Source organism: Physeter macrocephalus, chromosome 1 (genome assembly GCF_002837175.3).
Source record: "Physeter macrocephalus isolate SW-GA chromosome 1, ASM283717v5, whole genome shotgun sequence".
Lineage (NCBI taxonomy): Eukaryota > Metazoa > Chordata > Mammalia > Artiodactyla > Physeteridae > Physeter > Physeter macrocephalus.
The window spans coordinates 35,881,381-35,900,301 of record NC_041214.2 but is presented as its reverse complement, the minus strand read 5'-3'; the positions used below and the strand labels follow the sequence as shown (position 1 = coordinate 35,900,301).

Here is an 18,921-nt window from a genome sequence, read left to right as displayed (position 1 = left end):
ACCCCGAGCCACAATCACCTAACAAAGCTGCCTCTGAATTCTTGCCACTCAGAAACTGTGTAATATAACAAATGTTCATCATTGTTTTAAGTCAGTAAGTGATGGGGTAAATTTTTATGCAGCAGTAGGTAACTGATATACTGAGAGCAATAAGACTCCAGCCACTAAGACTAATGAGAGGGAAGCAGGACCCCAGCCCAAGAGGAATGGAAACACTGAGCTGGGAATGAAAACAGGAACTCAGGTGGAAATTGGGGGCAGTCAAAGCAACAGGAACCACATGTTGGACTGAATCCTGGAGACAGAGCTATGAATCCAGAGGTTCTTTTATTTCCCTGATGTGGTGTCCCATTGCTGCAGAGCCTGGGGCAGGACTGAGCTTGGAAGTTGGGCTAGTAATGGGCCAGTCCTCCCACAGGGGCCAAAACCTGGTAGAAATATTGGCTTCCTGGTCTGGCTCCAGGCAGACTGAAGTCCCAGTGGCTAAATGGCCCAAGGATGAATTGTCTGGAGCCACCAGATACAGGGACCAACAGACAAGTAGAAATCACATCCCATGGCAGATCAAAGGTCTTAGTACAACTCGAAAGTTGAGGAGTGAAAATCAGAGCTGGAGAGGAATACATAATTGAGACAGAGCAAATAGTAACATCTCAGGATGAAGGCTATAAGAGGGGGGACCTGAATCAGGCAGGAACCCCAGGACAGACCAGATACAAAGGCCCAAGCCCTTAATGTTCATCAGCAGATGTTTTTAAACAGAGGTTGCTGCCCTCCCCCAGAGATTCTGAGCCTAAAAATCAAAAGGGAGCCTGGCAATCTGCATTTCTAATCAGTTCCCAGGTGTTGCTGATGCTCCTGGGGCACTTTGAGAAGCACTGAGCAAGGTAAGAAGGCTGGGATTATGCAGGGCTGTGGGACCTGGTCTGTCACAGCAGGAAGAATCTGTACAGAAGATTGCTTTGAGCAGAGAACCGTTCATGTTCCCTGAATCTAATTAGACATCTGCATGTCCCACCCTTATGCCCCTTCATATTTCTTAAGCCCCAACCTCTGTTCTACACTATTCCCTTCACCATTGAAAAGGAAGTAACTGGAAAATAATTACTCTCATTTATTGAGCAGTTACTATGTACTCTATTGACATTATATTATACAATTCTGACATCAAACTTAGTAAGGGGAATATTATTATTATCCCCAATGTACAAAGGAAAAGAACCCAGAGCTTACAGTGGGTGGTTAACTGGCCCCAAATCATTCAGGAAACCAGAATAAACCATTAGAAGTTATCCTAACTGTAAAACAGTGACAGAGATATATGTACCTTTGGAAGAAGGAAGCCAAAGTTTCCCCACAGAAAAACAAAATCCATCAGGTAGCAAAGTACCACATGATCAGCTTTTAACTGTCATTTCTTTTCAAAGAGAAATGAGAGAGAGATGGTACCTTGTTTGATGAAAGCTTGGATGCAACTCATTTCCTTTAAAAGTATTATAGAATATAATTGAGATTCCTTTGATTTATCTCTAAAGAACCCCTGTTATATGGCAACCTTCAAAAAACATCAAATAGAAGTCAGGGGCAATCTCTACGTTGATTATTTCTTTCCCATCACATGCACAAATGACCTGTCTGTGGCTTGTGTATTTGTAACTCTGCCCTAGAGACAAAGCCTGTCCAGCTCCATTTAGTGCTGGTTAATTACAGTTGCATAGGAAACTTGGAAACAACTGAAATGCTCAACATATTATTTGTGTAATCCATATGTTAAACACCATGTGGCACTTAAAACTCATATATTTTAGAAAAGTTTTAGAATATCTAACATCATGTACAGGATATATTATTAAATGGAAAAAATCAGTTATATCAACTTAACAAAATATGTCTTAGGGACTTCCCTGGTGGTCCAGTGGTTAAGAATCTGCCTTCCAATGCAGGGAACGCAGGTTCGATCCCTGGTTGGGGAACTAAGATCCCACATGTTGCAGGACAACTAAGCCTGTGTGCCGTGCTGCAACTACTGAGCCCACATGCTCTGGAGCCCATGTGCCACAACTTGAGAGAAGCCTGCACACAGCAACTAGAGAAACCTGCATGCCACAACTAAGAGGAAGATTCCACATACCACAACAAAGATCCCATGTGCTGCAACTAAGACCTGATGCAGCCAAATTAATTAATTAATTAATTTAAAAATATATCTTAGGCTGATATTTTGGTTTGGGTTCCACAGCAGGAGACTCTTGAGTCAAGAATTCAAGTTCAAGTAACTTATTTGAGAGATGACCACAGGGCACACTGGTGAGGATAGTGGGAGTGGGACAGGAAAGGGAAAGCCAGTAGAGACTGTACCATTCAAGTTACAACCGTGGAAAACCCAACTCAATTCCACTGGGAACTCTGGAGCCCAGGCGGAAGGCATCATGGCTCAGAGTGATCCCGTGGAAGGTGTAAGAAATCAGGGTTATTTAAACAACAGCTTCTGTCAGTCATTGTTTGAGGGCTGTTCCCAAGGGCCATTAATTCTCTGGCACTTCTCCCTTACCATGAACATATGCAAAGTAGGCTCTTGGTAAAAAAAAAAAAAAAAAAACCCTCAGGAGAAGAGATGCAGATGCTGGCAGTTGGAATCAGGCCAGGGTGAACTGTGTGGGAAGGGCTGAAGGGAAAATTGGCAAAGCATCCAGAGTGTCTGCTGTACCCGTGTACCCCAGAACCTTGAGCTTGAGAAAAACTTGTGTGCTATTAGTTTTTCAGAAAGTGCCATCCCAAGGAGCAGGAGTGAGGGAAAAGGGAGGGAGGAAGAGAAAGAAGGTTCAATAAGTTCAAAGGTGAATTTCCAAGCTGGCCTCCACGTGGTAACAAATGCACAAGTTGCTTGATCTCATAAAACTGCCTCTTGAGAGAATGTGTGAACAACTGCATCCCCAGACAATCTGTCCTAAGAAATGAGGAGAAGATTTTATCCTCAGCTTCTGCATCTCATTGGTGAAAAGTTTCCCCATGGTGCATGAGCTCTTTAACACTTCCAGGTTCTGTATGTGGGGGCACCAAGTGGGCCCGTGACCTCTCACACCTCAAAAGCATGAAGGAAGCCAAGAGGGGGAGGCTGGGGCATCCAGCGTGAACAGGAGGTAAGGATTCAGGGCATGCCTGGGTGGAGCTGACAGGTCCTTACATACTCAGTTACCCCTGTGGCAGCCAGGGCAGAAAAGGTGGTCAAGGGCCTCAGAAATGGTCAAGGCCAAGAGGATCTGAGATGCTGCCTAAGATATGCCTGATGCATTTTTGCTTAATAAATATTTACATACATTCACACGAAAAAACACACACATGTACAAACACAATCACATATAAAAAAGACAACAGTTTTAAAGACAGTGGTGAAGAGCCAACCAATTTTTATTCCCTCCTATATTCTTTTTTTTTTTTAATTTATTTATGGCTGTGTTGGGTCTTCGTTTCTGTGTGAGGGCTTTCTCTAGTTGTGGCAAGTGGGGGCCACTCTTCATTGCCGTGCGCGGGCCTCTCACTATCACGGTCTCTCTTGTTGCGGAGCACAGGCTCCAGACGCACAGGCTCAGTAATTGTGGCTCACGGGCCTAGTTGCTCCGCGGCATGTGGGATCTTCCCAGACCAGGGCTCGAACCCGTGTCCCCTGCATTGGCAGGCAGATTCTCAACCACTACACCACCTGGGAAGCCCCCTCCTATATTCTTTGATATATGTTTAAAATTTTATATAATAAAAGTGCTTGGATTTTACAATGGTTGAAGGTCATGTGGACACTTTTAGAAAGGGAGGCAGAGTAGAAAACATTTCTCAGAGTAAAACAAACTGGTAAAAACAATTATTATTCTGTATTTTACATGATGGTCACAGACAACATTTTCTTCTTCAATAAAAGGTTGACTCTTTTAAGAAATTGTTTAGAAAAGCAGCAATAAGTAGTTTTTTAATGTGAGAGGTATAAGTCTTGCCTTATAATAAAATTAGTTTCCAAATAATTTAGAAATATACTTTCTTTGTATATCTTGCTTCATTTATTTATTCATTCACTGAATTAGCCAGTAGCTGTTATTCACCAAATAATTTCTGAGCCCCTACTCTGTGCAAGGACCTTGCCAGTCACTTGACAAGAAGAATCAGAAAGAATTGTCACCAACTAAGTGTCCATATTGGAATGGGTAAGATGGGTTATGGAAAGAAAATTCATACTCACCAAGAACCCAAATGCTTTCTTACCTTTCCTAACCTCCAGTGCATGAAGTTGGAAACACATGACTAGTTCTGTCCTGAAAACTGTAAGCAGAAGTGACGTATGTCACTCCTGGGCTAAGGCAGCTATGAACTGGAACGGTGACCCTAGGGCCACATTTTGCTAGATGACATAGCTACAAGAGGGACAGAAGCCACCATACCTGCATCAGACCTTGCAGGAAAAGGATACCAATCTTTACTGTTCACCACAGCCTGTGTGCTGACCCTTTTCTCGCCTTGGGATCCACACACAGAAAAACTGACAATCTTATGCGTTACTGTTATCTAGTAAACATACCAGAGAAACACATTGCCACCAAAACCCAAAGAGGCTCACTGAGTGATGCGTCTTGTTCTGTGTTCTGTCTCTCACTGTAGAAGGCATATCCTGATGTGCCTCAGACACTGGACACCTAAACGTTTTACCAATGTAGCAGTAAATTGCTACTGTGTTTTTCTTCTGCCCCTAATAAGATGTGACTAAAAAGGACACAGCACATTTGTGATCTTCTTCCACAAAGTACATACCCCAGGCTAATCATGAGAAAACACCAGACAAACCCAAAGTGAGGAGTGTTCTACAAAATATCTGACCCAGAGTTTTAAAAAGTGTTAAGTATACAAAAAAAAAAAAAAAAACCCACAAAGAGAGAAAAGGGAACACTCTTACATTGTTGGTGAGAATGTAAGTTGGTGCAGCCACTATGGAAAACAGTACAAAAGTTCCTCAAAAAGCAAAAAATAGAATTATTGTGAAGAGTATACACATGTTCACCAAAAGACATGAATCAATTATACACAGCAACAACACTGATAATCATCCAAAACTTAGAACAACCCTGATGTTCATCTACAGAAGCATGGAAAGATAAATTGTAATATAGTTAATGAAAATACCCAATTCAGCTATGAAAATGAATAAACTACAACTACACACATAACATATATGACTCACACAAAAATTTTGAGTGAAAGAAGCTAGGTACAAAAGAGCACAGACTGTCAGACTGTATGATTCCAAATATATATTGTTCAAAAACGAGCAGAACTACTCTATGCTGTTAGAAGTCAAAACGGTAATTATTCTTGGGAGACATACTGATTTGAAAGGAGGAAGAAGGGATCTTCTGAGGTGCTAGTTGTCTCAGCTATCCCATGATCACCCGCTAGATTGGGGATTCACTGGAAGGTCTAACATGACCCAACATAGTTTTAGTCATGGCTAAGCTTTATTACTGCAAAGGATACAGGGCAGAAATAACAGAAAAAAGATATATACAGGCAAAGGTTAGAGAGGTCAAAAGCAGACTTTCTTCTCCTCCCTATGCAGGGAATACATCTTCTTCTCCAGCTGGGAAGTACAAGAATATGTGTGAGATGACCATGCTCGGGAAAGTTGGCTTGAGTCTTGGGGTCCAAAGTTCCTAAATGGAATTGGTCACTTCTTATAGCCATGGGTGTGAACCCCAAACCAGGCCCTGGGTACACATCATGAAACTTGATGTTTACTTTAACATGCTTGCTCATCTTGACTCACTACTTTGGGCATATAGACTAATATCTTTACCCAGCTGCTATGTGAACATTCCAGTAGTTTATTTCTCAGAGTTGACCAAGGGTCATTACGATGGCTATAGATTTAAACAAGAACTGAGTAAAACAGAGCTGCTTCATCAACTCCCTCTACTCACTAGTAATGTTATCATTCTTGCTCTGGGGACTGATTAGATGGGTAAGTTTTGTTTATGCTTATGTATGCATATTATACTTCAAACATTTTAAAAAATTAGTCAGGTAGAAATCCAGACCCATTAATTAGAGCCCCATATTCTTGTAAGTCTACTGAAACCCTGGGAAGTTATCAAAATAACATTAGGAAACCATTAGGGAATATAAAAAGCAGGGGTAACTCTAAATCTAAGTAGATGTCAAGAGAACAAGAAAGTGAATTAAATTCATGAAGATGAGTTTCAGAGTATGTTAAGTAGGCAGGTAACAGTGAATTTTGTAAAAAAAATTTCTATTTGGATGTTTTGGCTATTCTTTAACGTGTCTGAAGTGATCAAAAACCAAATTATGAACAAACTTGTAATTCAGATATAATTTTATGGGAATTTAATTGAGTGTACAATCTGTTAAAAGTTACCAAAAACAGGTTTTCAAAAGTTTATCTCTTATGTTTTTAATTTTAAAATTGAGCATTAAAATATATGTGCAATAAAAAATAAAGAATTACCTATGATCCAGCAATCCCACTCCTGGGCATATATCCAGACAAAACTCTAATTCAGAAAGATACATGCACCCATCTCTTCACAGCAGCACTATTCACAATAGCCAAGACATGGAAACAAACTAAATATCCATCGACAGATGAATGGATAAAGAAGATGTAGTACATATATATAATGGAATAAAAAGAACAAAATAATGCAGCAACGTGGATGGAACTAGACATAAGTGAAGTAAGCCAAAGACAAATATCATATGATATTACTTATATGTGGAATCTAAAATATGACACAAATGAACTTATCTACAAAACAGAAACAGACTTACAGACATAGAGAACAGACTTGTGGTTGCCAAAGGGAGAAGGGGTTAGGAGAATGATACACTGGGAGTTTGGGGTTAGCAGATGCAAACTATTATATAGAATATATATATAGAGAGAGAGAGAATGGATAAACAACAAGGTCCTACTGTATAGCACAGGGAACTATATTCAATATCCTGAGATAAACCATAATAGAAAAGAACATGAAAAAGAATTATACATATATGTATAACTGAATCACTTTGATATACATCAGAAATTAACACAACATTGTAAATCAACTGCATTTCAATTTTTTAAAACCCACAAGGAAAGGCTGAGCAACTGTCAGAAGTTGATGGACACTAAGAAGACATTACGACTAAATGCAATATGGTACACTGTATTGAATCCTGGAACAGAAAAAAGACACTGGTGGAAAAACTGGTGAAACCTGAATGAAGTCTTTGGTTTGGTTAATAGTGCTGCACTGATGTTTCATAGTTTTGAGAAATATGCCACAGTTATGTAAGCTTGTCAACATTAGGGGAAGCTGAGTGAAAGTTATAGGGGACCTCTCTGTACTATCATTACAACTCTTCTGTAACTCTAAAATTACTAAAAGATAAAAAGTTTGTAGAAAGGAAGCTGGAAATTTCTGGTTGATAAGACTTGAATATACAGGACCGGAGAAATAAAGGTACATGTGAGAAAGTGCATGTGTGTGTGTATTTTTGTCTATTGGTGTGTCTGTGTGTGACTGTGTGTGGATCTGTGTGTGTGTGTGTGGTTAGGGGACATCTGGTATGGGGGTGTCTTTGGGTGCCTCTGGGTGTGTGGCTGTGTTTGTGTGTGTCTGGAGCAGGCAGGGTGGGTTTACATGATCACATAGTTCTACTGTGAGGGAATTAATAAGCCAAGGCGCCTCCATGAACCTGAGAGTGAGTGTCTCCTTACATTTTGAGCCCTAGGCACCTTGCTTACCTCACCCTAGATCCAGGCTTTTAATGAAGCTGCAAGGAAGAACAAAACAAAAAAAACAGGGGGCACCTGGATTTGAACCAGGGACCTCTTGATCTGCAGTCAAATGCTCTACCACTGAGCTATACCCCCTGATGCAATTATGCCCCTATAAGCACTTATTCCACTTTTATGAGTTTTATCATACTTCATAAATATCTGTGTGGCTGAGATTCCTCCTAGATTTAATTTCATCCCTGATTCCCTTCTAGCCACATCACCTCCTACTTTTCCCAGATCATGTACGTTCATTCTCTTCTCAGAACTTAAAGCTCAGTGTTATAGTCTCAGTCTAACTCTCCAGTGTTTAAAATACCCACCAACTGCCCATAAATCTCCAGGCACATCAGTGAATATTGCAAATATCATGGCTTGCCATCAAGTATTGGACATGGAGGGGGTCTTAACTGGGAATCCACAACTGGACTACAGAGGTTCATGTTCAACTCTGAATTACAGGCAAATATTGTATGTGTGCATGGATTGTATTTGTACATGGTTTCATCAGATTTTCAAGGGGATCTCATCCAGGTGAAACATTTCATTTTACAGCTGGAAAAAAAAAACAGTTAAGAAGTCCAAAATTCACCTTTGAACACCACAGATTCCTAGTTCCTTGAGTTCCAGTCTGAGAACTTTCAATCGTGGGTATCTCTAAGATGGAGAAGAAAGGTCAAGGAAATCTCTGTCACTGCAGTAAGTTCTCCCTGATGAAGCCTGGCAGCTGCTGTGAAGATAAGGATCCCACAGCCCCCAGAGCTCCAGCTCACAGCTCTCTGAGGGCTGTAGACGACCCTTCCCAGCCTCTCCACTCTGAGGTTCTACAGAATCCTCAGATTGCAAACCCAGTGTGCCCCAAACTACACTTGCTGTCTTCCTGCTCAAACCTGCATCTCCTCCTATTTTGCTTTGTTGTAATAATAATAGTCCATATTTGCTAAACACTTGCTATGTGCCAGGCTCAATACTAAAAGTTCTAACCATAACTTCCTGCTGAATAATTACCAAAAAATCCCACAGGACAGGTATTATTGTTAGCATACTGATTTTGCAAGTAAGGAAACTGAGGCACAGAGTGGCCATGCAGCTGGGAGGTGGTGGGGCCAGGATTTCAGTGTGGGCTCAGAGCTGGGTGCCAGGCCTGCCTATTTAACCATCTGATCAGCCTCCTCCCTGTCTTGGTTGGTGACACCACTGTGTACTCAGTCATTTGGCCAAAGCATGTAACACAACTCTGGGCTTCTTCCAACCTCTCCTCCCCAGTGCAAGTTAATCACTGGGTGCTGCTGATTTTAGCTTTGACATCATTTAAGCCCACTCCCACCCCTGCACCACAGTGCCACCACCTCCTAAATGGCCTCCCAGCCTCCACCCCTCACACCCATCCCCTACTGCTCCCACAGCAGTCATTTTAAAATCAGGTGCATCTAGGCCACTCCTCTTAAAGGCCTTCATGATAAACTGCAAACCTCTCAGCACAACAAGAGTTCTTACATTTTGATCCCTGTCTGCCTCCTCAGCTTCAGCATCCTCTGCTGACACTGCCTATAGCACATTTTGTGCTCCAGCTGCCTCCAACTGCATCCATCTGGCTCCAGCCTCTGCCCATGCAGTTCTCTCTGCCTGGGACCCAACCCTCACTCACCACACCCCTGCCTCTCCTCCACCCTCCCTCTGGTGTGATACTGTTCTTCTGTGAGACACTGACTTGCCATCAACTCCTCTTGGAAGCCTCTGGTAACCTCCATCCTCTGGACAGAGGTAATAGCTGCCTCCTCTGCATTCCTGAAGCTGGCCCAGCTCAGTCCAGTTCACAGCTGTCTGACTTCTTATTTTACAGGCCTGCTTCCTGGCTGAGAGCACACTGAGTCCAGGGGCTGTGTCATATTCACTTCTGGGTTCACACTTTGCACAATTCTGGCATGTAGTAGGGGCTCAGTGTATGTCATTCAAGCTGATTTAAAAATGCAGCAGTGCCTGAGCTGCAGGCAGGAGTTAAACCTAGACTAAAGCCTGACCTCTGGCCCCAGCCTGGGTCTGGAATGCAGGCATCCAAGGTGGGGTGCTCGCTGCAGGCAATGAACTGGGGGTGGAAAGGTAATAGAAATTCCTCAAGCTTTAGAGCAGGAAAGGAGTGCAGTTCCCTAAACTTTAGGCCAGTTCATGTTTATCCACAGCAGTGTTCTGTGAACAAGGACTCTATTCCCTGACTGCCCCCAGGACACTGTAAAGTGTGGGCACCATCACTATGTTACTGGGTTTGCCCTGCAGCCAAATGTTCTAAAACTCTATGGACAGTTCTAGCACCTTGGGAGCATTGCTAAGTGGAATTTTGTGACAAAGATTTTAACAGAAGGTGAACAGAATGAGTAGTATAACGAAGTCATTGAGAACCATGCTCTGAGTTCAATTTCTGGATCTGAGCTTTGTAGCATCTCCAAGTCTCAGACTCCTCATGCAAAATGGAGATAATGTGCCTTGTAAAATTTTGATGAGAAATGAAGGAGGTAATTAACATAAAGAACACAGTCTGCCACCTGGCATATACAAAAGGGAAATTAGTGATTATTTAAAGAGCCATGAGCCACAGAAGATAGAAGTCAAAATCAATATGTATTTTTCTAAAGCATGAAGAATATGCAGGGGGCACCTGGATTTGAACCAGGGACCTCTTGATCTGCAGTCAAATGCTCTACCCCTGAGCTATACCTCCACTGACATGGACTTGTTTTCATAATCTCTCTCTCTCTCAACATTATGGTTCTAAACACCTGCAGTAACTCAGGGGAATAATTAGACAGAATGCTGCCTGGAAGAAGTCTGGGCATCACAAGTCTTAGAATTTCATTATGAAAAAAGATCTGACTCCTGAGAATTAAGTTCTCTGAGCCTAGAAACTTAGACTTTCCATACCCAAAGCCTCTGCTGTCTGCCATATCTCATTCAAAGTGAACCTTGGTTCCAGATAAAAATCTTCAGGTTTTCCACAAATAGCATCATCAGTATAATGTGATGATTGGATTCCTGTCATGCTTCCTTAGCCACGGCTCCCAGCAACTGAGATCCTCATTGCTCTTCTGACTTCACAGAACTGAGCTCAAAACGGGCACTCAATAGACATTTGTTACGTTAAACTGATTCTGGAAAAAATTTGTATAAATAATGATTTGTGTGAGATAGCTTTTCCAAGACATAACTGTAAGATGATTTTACACAAAGACAGATGGTCAAGGAGATACACTCTTATGAAACATAACTTGACTGAAACTTGGAATACTGCCAACTCCAAAAGGTCATTTGATGAAGAGAAATAAGGCTCCAAACAAGAGCCTTTTAACTGATTAAATCACCTATCCTATTCCTACCACCAAAGATTCCTTTTCACTTCCAAACACAACCACAGTTGGAGCACCCTGTATCTCTGAGCATCATAAACATCTCTTCTCCCCCTGAGAAGTGCTTCTCATGGAAACTTACTTGCTTAAACCTGTAAGGAAGGCTCTCTTCTGCCAATTTCCTGACAACATGCATTATTGAGATCTTTTCAAAGGATCCTAATGTGTCATGGTGGTGGTTGGTTGGGACCCCAGGAGAGGGGAGATTCTCAGTTACATTCATTTTCTCCCCTACCTCAGGCTGGAATTGAGAGCTAAGAAAAGAATCACATGCATTCTTTGCTCATTGTTCTTTTATCACCCTGGACATTAGTGGGAGTAGAGATTTTAGCAGTAACAGATGTCCTGTGTGCTTCATATTGAAGAACCCCAGTGTTGGAAGGGATTTAGAGATCATTTATTCCAACCACTTCCTTTGCAGACTAAGAAACAGATGGAGTGAAAATGAAGAGCTCTGCTTAAAGTCAGACATAACAGTAGCAAGAGCAGACCAAGGGTCCATTCCACTGCCAACTCCTTAGAGGCTCTTTGGAAGCCCCCAGTGCCTGGAATGATGCAGGTGCTCAATAAATGTTTGTGGGATAAATACCAAACTGTAGTTATATAGATAGACCAAATGTCCTGGTTTGCTGGGGATTCTCCTGGTTTTAGCACTGAATGCCCTGCATCCCAGGAAATCCCTCAGAAAACCAGGCTGTGGTTGTTTGGTCACCGTAGATATGACCTTATTTTTTCTCATTCATAGTATTTCCAAAACTTAATCATTCACTTTCCACTTTCTCATTTTTTTTAACCATTTCGCATACATCCTATACTAGTATTTACTTAATATTTGTCTTTTTGTTTGTTTGTTTGTTTTTCAGTACTCGGGCCTCTCACTGTTGTGGCCTCTCCCATTGTGGAGCACAGGCTCCAGACGCACAGGCTCAGCGGCCATGGCTCACGGGCCCAGCCGCTCCGCGGCATGTGGGATCTTCCCGGACCGGGGCACGAACCCGCATCCCCTGCATCGGCAGGCAGACTCTCAACCACTGCGCCACCAGGGAAGGCCCAACTTAATGTTTTATATTTAGCCTCATCCTAAGCAAAAATATCCCTGAAATCATGCCAATTATATTTCTTTGTACTGCACATCAAAGCAAATACAGAGCTTTGGGTATTTGTTAAAATTGCATTTAGCACATGTTACACTTACAACTTGCCATGCACCCTTCTAAGTGTTTTACAAATACTGATTCATTTAATCCTTAAGACAACTCAATGAGAGAGGAACAATTATCATCTTTACTTTATGATGAGGAAACTGAGACACAGAGGGGTTAAATAACTTGTCTAAGGTCACACAGCTGTTAAATTTGTCCACGGTCCCCAAAGTCATCTTGGAAACACTCAGTGATAACCACAGTGTGATGATTAATTTTATGTGTCCATCTGAATGAGCCACAAGGTGCCCACACATTTGGCGTCATTATTCAGGATGTGTCTATGCGGGTGTTTCTGGATGAGATCAACATGTGAATTGGTAAAGGAGTAAAGCAGATGGATCCTCTCTTTTTAGGTGGGCCTCTTCCAATCCACTGAAGAACTGAATAGAAAGATCAAGTAAATTAAAAAGACCACAAATAACAAGTGTTAGAAATGATGTGGAGAAAAGGGAACCCTTATGCACTCTTGGTGGTGATGTAAATTTGTGGAAGAGTATGGAGGTTCCTCAAAAAACTAAAAATAAAACTACCATATGATCCTGCAATCCCACTCCTGGGCATATATCTGGACAAAACTATAATTCAAAAAGATACATGCACCCCTATGTTCATACCAGCACTATTCACAATAGCCAAGACATGGAAACAACCTAAGTGTCAATCAAGAGATGAATGGATAAAGAAGACGTGATACACACACACACGTGTGTGCATGTCCGCAATGGAAAACTACTCAGCCATAAAAAATTATGCCATTTGTAACAACATGGAAAGACCTGGAAGGTATTATGCCAAGTAAAATAAGTCAGACAAAGACAAAAGCTATATGTTATCACTTATAAGTAGAATCTAAAAAGTAAAACAAATGAAGGAATATAACAAAACAGAAACAGACTCAGATACAGAGAACAAACTAGTGGTTACTAGTAAGGAGAGGGAAGGGGGAGGGGCAGGAAAGGGGAAGAGGATAAAGAGGCACAAACTACTACTACTAAATAAGCTACAAAGATATAATGTACAGCACAAGGAATATAGCCAATATTTTATAACTTTAAATGGAATATAATCTATAAAAATTTTGAATCACTATGTTGTACACCAGAAAAAAATGTAACATTGTAAATCAACTATACTTCAATAATAACAAATAAAAAAGAACAAGAGGGACTTCCTCCTGCCTGACTACTTTGAGCTGAGACATCAGTCTTTTCCTGCCTTTAGAATCAAACTGAAACATCAGCTCATCTGGATCGCCAGCTTGCTGACTACAGATCTTGGGGCTTTTCAGCCTCCAAAATCATGTGAGTCAATTACTTATCATAGGTATTTTTATATACATATATACATCTTATTGGTTCTTTTTCTCAGGAGACCCCTAATACACAGGACATGCTCTGGGAAGAATTGTTGGGCTTGTACTGGCCTTGAGGCTCCTGTCCATATTGTTGAGATTTCATATACTTCATGAGGCCCAGAACAGCACCTGCCACAAGATGGGGGTTCAGTAATGATGGTTAAGCTGACCTGCTGTTGTATTCCTAATTCCCTGCTCCTTTCACACACATGTGAATTTGTTTTCATTGTCAAAACATAAACAAAAGTAAAAGTTCATATGTTTTTAAACACGCACAGGCTCAGCGGCCATGGCTCACGGGCCCAGCCGCTCCGCGGCATGTGGGATCTTCCCGGACCGGGGCACGAACCCGCATCCCCTGCATCGGCAGGCAGACTCTCAACCACTGCGCCACCAGGGAAGGCCCAACTTAATGTTTTATATTTAGCCTCATCCTAAGCAAAAATATCCCTGAAATCATGCCAATTATATTTCTTTGTACTGCACATCAAAGCAAATACAGAGCTTTGGGTATTTGTTAAAATTGCATTTAGCACATGTTACACTTACAACTTGCCATGCACCCTTCTAAGTGTTTTACAAATACTGATTCATTTAATCCTTAAGACAACTCAATGAGAGAGGAACAATTATCATCTTTACTTTATGATGAGGAAACTGAGACACAGAGGGGTTAAATAACTTGTCTAAGGTCACACAGCTGTTAAATTTGTCCACGGTCCCCAAAGTCATCTTGGAAACACTCAGTGATAACCACAGTGTGATGATTAATTTTATGTGTCCATCTGAATGAGCCACAAGGTGCCCACACATTTGGCGTCATTATTCAGGATGTGTCTATGCGGGTGTTTCTGGATGAGATCAACATGTGAATTGGTAAAGGAGTAAAGCAGATGGATCCTCTCTTTTTAGGTGGGCCTCTTCCAATCCACTGAAGAACTGAATAGAAAGATCAAGTAAATTAAAAAGACCACAAATAACAAGTGTTAGAAATGATGTGGAGAAAAGGGAACCCTTATGCACTCTTGGTGGTGATGTAAATTTGTGGAAGAGTATGGAGGTTCCTCAAAAAACTAAAAATAAAACTACCATATGATCCTGCAATCCCACTCCTGGGCATATATCTGGACAAAACTATAATTCAAAAAGATACATGCACCCCTATGTTCATACCAGCACTATTCACAATAGCCAAGACATGGAAACAACCTAAGTGTCAATCAAGAGATGAATGGATAAAGAAGACGTGATACACACACACACGTGTGTGCATGTCCGCAATGGAAAACTACTCAGCCATAAAAAATTATGCCATTTGTAACAACATGGAAAGACCTGGAAGGTATTATGCCAAGTAAAATAAGTCAGACAAAGACAAAAGCTATATGTTATCACTTATAAGTAGAATCTAAAAAGTAAAACAAATGAAGGAATATAACAAAACAGAAACAGACTCAGATACAGAGAACAAACTAGTGGTTACTAGTAAGGAGAGGGAAGGGGGAGGGGCAGGAAAGGGGAAGAGGATAAAGAGGCACAAACTACTACTACTAAATAAGCTACAAAGATATAATGTACAGCACAAGGAATATAGCCAATATTTTATAACTTTAAATGGAATATAATCTATAAAAATTTTGAATCACTATGTTGTACACCAGAAAAAAATGTAACATTGTAAATCAACTATACTTCAATAATAACAAATAAAAAAGAACAAGAGGGACTTCCTCCTGCCTGACTACTTTGAGCTGAGACATCAGTCTTTTCCTGCCTTTAGAATCAAACTGAAACATCAGCTCATCTGGATCGCCAGCTTGCTGACTACAGATCTTGGGGCTTTTCAGCCTCCAAAATCATGTGAGTCAATTACTTATCATAGGTATTTTTATATACATATATACATCTTATTGGTTCTTTTTCTCAGGAGACCCCTAATACACAGGACATGCTCTGGGAAGAATTGTTGGGCTTGTACTGGCCTTGAGGCTCCTGTCCATATTGTTGAGATTTCATATACTTCATGAGGCCCAGAACAGCACCTGCCACAAGATGGGGGTTCAGTAATGATGGTTAAGCTGACCTGCTGTTGTATTCCTAATTCCCTGCTCCTTTCACACACATGTGAATTTGTTTTCATTGTCAAAACATAAACAAAAGTAAAAGTTCATATGTTTTTAAACTATAAGTTACAGGAGCCAAATAATCTGGCTTGAGTTCCAAAGAGTTACATTGCAAGAAAAAAAGTTCTAGACATCTGTTGCACAACAATATGATTATACTTAACACTATGATAAATATAATGTTATGTATTTTTTACCAAAAAAAATCTATGCTCTAATATTAGAAAGAACTTGAGTAATAAAGCACCTCACCTCAAAAAACCAAACACATGTGCACTGCAGAAATGGCAGGAACACGTAACACTTGTCTCACTGGATGGAAAGCTCCTAAAGTCTGTTAGTGAACAGACTTTGACTGATTCACAGACCGAGACAAACTCTTCCTCAAAATTTATAGCAAATCCAATGCCTCTCACTGCTCCCAACAGGGCACAGCACCACGTGACGCTCTTCATTCCCTAGATGGTCACTGTGTCATCGATTTTAGCCCCTTTTTGTTGTACTCACTTGACAACAAAGCAAAATAAAGATAATATTATCCTCTATTTTTCTGCTCTTGGAGATGCAGCCTCTGGATTGAGCCCCATGTGCAAACCTGCAAATAGATCTGTCCTGTGTCCAGGTTTTCTCTTCTGTTGGCATGTGGTCCAGGAAAGCCTTGCAAGTTTTGTTAAGCCTGCAGACAGATAAGAAAGTTGGGGAGTGTGCATGTTAGTTTTATTAAAGGGGAGGGAGAAAGAACATCCCAATCAAAGGGCACCCAAATGAATTGTCAAGGGGAAGATTGGCCAAAAGGTATGTTTAATAATTGCCTTGTAGTTTATATCTCAAGATGTAATAAGGAAGAACAAATTTGACTTGATATTTGATCTGTTTCTTTTACTTTAACCTTGGTATTCTATTACTTTTGCTTCAAGTTAAGAATGTTGCCTATAGCCTGCAATATACAGGATAACCCATTCTCAAGGCTCTGATATTTAAGGGTATAACACTTTTCTACTCATATAGAGGTAAAAATTTGCAGAATAGAGAATAACATTTGTCTTATTGGAGATTTACAGGAACATGGTGACCTGAGCTATGTGGACAGCTGCAAGAACAAAGGATTCCTACACCAAAAAGTTTGCAACAACCAACCACATCCCTCCCTCACCTTGCCTTTAAAAATGCTTTGCTGTCTACAACTAACAAATGCTGGAGAGGGTGTGGAGAAAAGGGAATCCTCCTACTCTGTTGGTGAGAATGTAAGTTGGTGCTACCAAAAAAAATCTATGCTCTAATATTAGAAAGAACTTGAGTAATAAAGCACCTCACCTCAAAAAACCAAACACATGTGCACTGCAGAAATGGCAGGAACACGTAACACTTGTCTCACTGGATGGAAAGCTCCTAAAGTCTGTTAGTGAACAGACTTTGACTGATTCACAGACCGAGACAAACTCTTCCTCAAAATTTATAGCAAATCCAATGCCTCTCACTGCTCCCAACAGGGCACAGCACCACGTGACGCTCTTCATTCCCTAGATGGTCACTGTGTCATCGATTTTAGCCCCTTTTTGTTGTACTCACTTGACAACAAAGCAAAATAAAGATAATATTATCCTCTATTTTTCTGCTCTTGGAGATGCAGCCTCTGGATTGAGCCCCATGTGCAAACCTGCAAATAGATCTGTCCTGTGTCCAGGTTTTCTCTTCTGTTGGCATGTGGTCCAGGAAAGCCTTGCAAGTTTTGTTAAGCCTGCAGACAGATAAGAAAGTTGGGGAGTGTGCATGTTAGTTTTATTAAAGGGGAGGGAGAAAGAACATCCCAATCAAAGGGCACCCAAATGAATTGTCAAGGGGAAGATTGGCCAAAAGGTATGTTTAATAATTGCCTTGTAGTTTATATCTCAAGATGTAATAAGGAAGAACAAATTTGACTTGATATTTGATCTGTTTCTTTTACTTTAACCTTGGTATTCTATTACTTTTGCTTCAAGTTAAGAATGTTGCCTATAGCCTGCAATATACAGGATAACCCATTCTCAAGGCTCTGATATTTAAGGGTATAACACTTTTCTACTCATATAGAGGTAAAAATTTGCAGAATAGAGAATAACATTTGTCTTATTGGAGATTTACAGGAACATGGTGACCTGAGCTATGTGGACAGCTGCAAGAACAAAGGATTCCTACACCAAAAAGTTTGCAACAACCAACCACATCCCTCCCTCACCTTGCCTTTAAAAATGCTTTGCTGTCTACAACTAACAAATGCTGGAGAGGGTGTGGAGAAAAGGGAATCCTCCTACTCTGTTGGTGAGAATGTAAGTTGGTGCAGCCACTGTGGAAAACAGTATGGAGGTTCCTCAAAAAAATAAAAATAGAATTACCATATGATACAGCAATCCCACTGCCAGGCATATATCCAGATGCAATGAAATTATAACACTACATAACACCATACACAAAATAAACGAAGAATGCATTAAATACATAAATGTAAGACTGGACACTATAAAACTCTTAGAGGAAAATATAGGAAAAACACTCTTTGACATAAACCACAGCAAGATCTTTTTTGAAAAAAAAAAAAAAAAAATGGGTGGAAGACCTAAATAGACATTTCTCCAAGGAGGACATACAGATGGCCAAGGGGCACATGAAAGGATGCTCAACATAACTAAATATTAGAGAAATGCAAATCAAAACTACAATGAGGTATCACCTCACACCGGTAGGAATAGCCATCGTCAAAAAATTTACAAACAATAAATGCTGGAGAGGATGTGAAGAAAAGGGAACCCTCTTACACTGTTGGTGGGAATGTAAATTGATACAGCCACTGTGGAGAACAGTATGGAGGTTGCTTAAAAACTAAAAATAGAACTACCCTATGACCCAGCAATCCCACTACTGGGCATATACCCAGAGAAAACCATAATTCAAAAGGACACATGTACCCCTATGTTCATTGCAGCACTATTTACAATAGCCAGGTCATGGAAGCAACCTAAATGTCCAATGACAGATGAATGGACAA

General features: G+C 40.8%; 2 non-coding genes across 2 annotated transcripts; both read right to left on the bottom strand.

Moving 5' to 3' along the window:
- Positions 1 to 7,843: 7,843 nt before the first annotated feature.
- On the bottom strand, positions 7,844 to 7,915 carry TRNAC-GCA (transfer RNA cysteine (anticodon GCA)). Its single transcript has one exon. It is a non-coding gene; the product is annotated as a tRNA-Cys (tRNA).
- Positions 7,916 to 10,463: 2,548 nt separating this feature from the next.
- Positions 10,464 to 10,535, bottom strand: TRNAC-GCA (transfer RNA cysteine (anticodon GCA)). The gene has a single exon. It is a non-coding gene; the product is annotated as a tRNA-Cys (tRNA).
- Between the last annotated feature and the right edge of the window lie 8,386 nt (positions 10,536 to 18,921).